The following is a 5,124-nucleotide window of genomic DNA, read 5'->3' as shown; positions in this document are numbered from 1 at the left end:
CCCCCCCCCCCCCCACATCCGGCCCGACAGAACTTTTGCAAAGAAATAAATTATGATAACTCAACTAAACGCAGAGGCAAGACATTTGCTTACTGCGCATAACGAGTCCTTTCACTTAAACTTAGCCCACCAAAAGTGTGCATGGTATTATGCAACTTTTCCATAATTCAAAGTATTATTCTTAATTAAGTTCGCCATCTTAGTATTTATTACTTTAATTTCTTTAATTTATTTTGCCAAAAAATAATGAAATTATTGAGTGAATCAGCATGAGAAGTGTAATATTTTTTGTTAAAATATATGATGTAATAAACTTTATAGTCCATAAAAAAAAGTACGGAGTATTACATTTTAACTAAAAATTATTATGCCAATGTAAATTTTTTTTACATAAGACCTATTCAAATAAAATTTATTGTAATATGTTATTGTTAACCATATTTAAAGTTTTAATAATTCTTCATTCTTAACTATAAACCTGTTATTTTGTTTATTGATATCGTGAGTGTACAATATAATCTAAATAATAGAATTACAATTATAATTAAAATATTAATTATTTAATTTAATGAATATTTTCAATAAAATCAATGAACTATGTCCATTGCAACAACTAAACACAATACTTTTTTAATAAAATTACAAGTAAGAGTAAGACATTTTGAAAGAAATTCAATATTTATCGTTCGAGCCATGTATATTTGAATTGGCCGATAATAAGTTGAAATATGCCTAGAGATTATTTGTTAAATATTCTCAATGCATATATATATATATATATATATATATATATATATATATATATATAAAGGTAAATTATTAAATTTTGTACTCTAACAAAATAAGAATCACTTACACATGAATAAATAACATACGGAGTAGTCAAGTATTTTGTGCTCAATTGTTACCTCTGTGACTCTTCTTGAGAGAATGTCATAGGATTGAACTTTGGTGATAGACTTACAGTAATCCAAAAAAATAATACGAAGTATAATTTTGTTTTAAAAAAGATAACCACTATGAAGTTATATAAATATCTAAAAAAAAATTCTCAATGAAACAAAATTTCTAGAGGATAAGAACAAGTAGCAGATGCAAATACCTATAAACCATCAATAATTGATGCATAATTGAAGCTTTGATTTTGGGCAATTCAAGAATCTAATCCAGAATTGGAAAATCTACAGAATTTAGTAGAATAATTAATTTCTTTTCTTTCATGTCATTTGTATACTTCTCCATTTTTGTTTCTTTCTATTTTTTTTTTAAAAAAATACTCCGACTCTATTACAATATAGTATCTTAACCTAAAGCACAAAGAGTCAATACCGCATCCACTGAAGCTCAAACCCACAACCTCCCATATGCGAGTGCAACTTGGTGCGATTAGACCACAAGGTCTTAGCAAATACCCTAAGTCTTAATTAGTTATCAAATAATTGAGCCATTTTTGTTAGGAGAAAATGTAAAGTCACTATTCGAGAGTGTATACTTGGAAATGATTACTATTGTATGTGTAGTAGCCTACAAATCACATAGGAGAGGTAAATCATACTAAGGAGATCTCTTTTGACGGGTTCGACCAAGAGTGTACTGGCAAGAATTGAACTCGTGACATTCTGGTACGATAATCATATTCCACATACTTGATCACCCATTTCGGAGCTTTAGCGATTTTTTTACTTTGTTTAGGTGAACGTAACTCTACTAACACTAAGGGCATCCACATTTTCTATGCCATGTAGAGGAGGGAGAAGGCATGAGAGAGATGGTCAAGGTCATCCTAGCTACAAGACCTTGATTTTTTGTGGGATTCGCAGGAGAGAGAAAAAGTAATGATAGTCGCCCAGAAACTTGTTTTCCAGACTGCATGTGCCCAGCTGGTTGTGTGTGCACGTGCGCTGACGCATTAAAAGCTACTTCTTCTTTTTTGCATGTCATATTTTTTGTTTCTTTTTTTTTTACCTGTTTTTCCTTCCTCTCTTTCTCTGCTCTGTCTCCTAGTTGACACATCAAAAGCCTTTTAAAAAAAAAACCATTACTAATGAGAATGTACTTAGTTACTTTAATTTTAATGTTGGATTTTAAACTGTATTTTAAAGAAATTAAATTGGGTCTAGCTACTTGGATCGTAAATTGTTGGTAAATACTTTTTTGCCACTTAACGATTCTTGTGGAAAGCCTTACAGCCCGTAAATGTACCCATCATCAGCTTTCCGTAATGCCCAAACACAGAATATTGTTTTACCATAATGCACAATAAAGACCATCCCTTTCCTCTCTTGCTTTTTCTTACTTTTTTGAACAGAATTTTAAATTTCTGAGAACTTGAATCAATTTGGGTAAATCCAATAAATTTTAAACAAATTAAAAATAAATTTTAAAAAGTAAAGTGATGCAAGTGAGGATTGGATAACTAAGAGTGGAATCGAATATTTTATGAATACTTTTTTTTTTTTTGAAATAATATTCTTGGTGATTATTTCAAGTTTGCGGAGCTTTATCAACACATTGACACTTGTGTATGCATCATTTATGTAGTAATAATGTAATACTCCGTATTAATATTTTGTTTTTTTTTTCTTTTTTTTTTTACCAAGAAAGCCTGTAGTCACTACGTAAAAGTAAGTGTACACTGAGTAAACATTGCAACGTGTAATAGTCCTTAGATAAAATTATATTACAATAACTCTCATATGTTTATAACATTTTTAAAAACATATATCACTCCCCCTAAAATTTTAAATAAATGTGAGACTTTCAAAAGTATCACCATTATGAAAGAGTTTACTAAGTTTCTCATTATTTTGATCTCCATATTCTCTTCTTTTTTTCTTTTTTTTTTTTTGAATTTATTTGATCTTCACCCGAAGAAGATTTTTAATACAACCTTCCAGGGTCGAGCCATAGCACATCACTTAAAAAAATATTCTTTGAACCAAACACCTTTTATTAGGATATTGGATGTGCTCGTGCTTAATTTTGCTAAAAATAAACTGTCACTAAAATACCATATGTTCATGGTGTATTATATTGGGTTGGCTAGGCAGCTTGCTATCTAGTTAATATGAGTGTATGTGTACCTTGAAAGAGGTGAGCGAGTGGTGAAACATGATTCTTAATTATACTAAAAGGTCGTGAGTTAGATTCTTGTAGACATACTTCTGATCGAACTCATCATACATGATCTTTTCAATGCGATTTACTTCTCCTGTGTAGTTTGTGGATAAATAGTGATTGTGCAGATTTTACGTGTGCATATATAATTTTTGTTGTCCAATCATCATTTTATGCACTTGACTAATGAGGATTTACTATGACATGACATCATAATTTAAAAATAAAAAGAGAAGGGAAAATGACACTTTTGTCCCCTAAGTTATATGTTTATATTACTTTCTCCCATTGGATTATTCATATATCTACATTATCTCCCTCAATTATTTTAAAAGTAGCGAGTTTTTCTCATCTCTGTTAAATAGGCATTTGGACGGTTAAAAATAAGGACAAAATTAGTATTTCGAGTCACTTTTCTTCCCAAACAAATTATTGTTTTTATATGGAAAGTCAAAGACCTTGTGGTCAAGCGACATAGTTGTGGTCCTCCCAAGTGAGAGGTCAAAAGTTCGATTCCCAGTGGGGACGTTGGCTCTTTGTGCTTTAATAGGTTGAGAAAGCAGACATGAATAATTCAAAAAAAATATGAGAAAAAGAATAAATGTGAAAAAGAGCATACATCATTAGCAAATATTATAATTATAAATTTAAGCTAATGTTATATATTAACAAAAGGGAAAATTGTAATTTATGCCAATTATTATCAATGTCACCCATGAATTATTAGTGAAGTAAATTAAATGTTTCCCTTCAATTTTCAAAATGTGACTTATATTGCTCCTCTCCTAATAGGAAGATGTGACTTATATTGCTCCTCTCCTAATAGGAAGCAAGAGAAACATTATTGTCGGCGGAAGGAGAACAAACGAAGAAAGAAAATTTTGGAGGAAAAAAAACGTGGTCTTCAAACAAGGAAAACGACAATTTTTTTTTAGTACTATTGGCTCTATTACAATGCAATATTTGTTCATAACTACTTTCTCAACCTACTGAAGCACAAAGAGTCAATATCACCACCATTGAGGCTCGAATCCACAACCTCTCATATGATAGAACAACTTGGTGCCACTAGACCACAGGTCCTTAGCACTTAAACACAAATTTAGCACACCATTTACAAATATTATAATTATTGTTTGTGTTTAAGTCTTAATTTTATTATATCATTTGTTCAAAATTATAATTATAATATTTGCAAATGGTGTTGCTCCTTTTTCGTATTTATTCATATTCCAACATATAAGTAATAATTTGTTGGAGAATGAAAGTGACTTGAAATACTTATTTTGTCCTTATTTTTAAGGGTCTAAACGCTTATTTAACATAGAGGAAAAAAAACCAAAACTTTCAAAAAATTGAGGAGGATAATGTGGGTACATGAATAATTCAGTGGGGCAAATCATTGTAAGCATATAATTGAAAGGGTAAAAGTGTCATTTTTCCAAAACAGAATGTTGATAAACTATGCAAGAAAAATAAGATAAAAGAATTTTAAAATAATAATAACAAAATCTTTTAAAAATGTTTGAACTAAATCTTCACACTTTACTGTGGCATAGTTGTGACCCTTCCAAGTGAGAGGTCATAGGTTCGATCCCCACTGAGGGCGTTGGCTCTTTGTGCTTCAGTTGATTGAGAAAGTATGTATGAATAGATACTATATTATAACAGAGTCAACAGTATTAAAAAAAATCTTCACACTTTACAACATTATTACATTATAAATTATCCTTAGAGAGTAGACATGAGAAACTATATTGGGAAATATAGATGCAAATTTTAGTAAAATATGTAGGTAGCCTAGGGGAATATCTAGTTATTCTAGTGGTCCTAGGATGGGCTTTAGTCTCACGTGATGGGCTTTGGACAAAAAGTATTCCCTAGGCTTCTTGCATCCCACCTTCTTTTCTTTTTTTCTTTTTTTTTTTTTTTTTTTTTTTTTTCCATTCTAAGTATCGTATCACACTATAACTACAACCTTCCCTTACTCTTTTTTTTTTTTTTTTT

The sequence above is a fragment of the Ipomoea triloba genome, chromosome 13 (genome assembly GCF_003576645.1).
Source record: "Ipomoea triloba cultivar NCNSP0323 chromosome 13, ASM357664v1".
Lineage (NCBI taxonomy): Eukaryota > Viridiplantae > Streptophyta > Magnoliopsida > Solanales > Convolvulaceae > Ipomoea > Ipomoea triloba.
Note: the sequence above shows the minus strand (reverse complement) of the source record.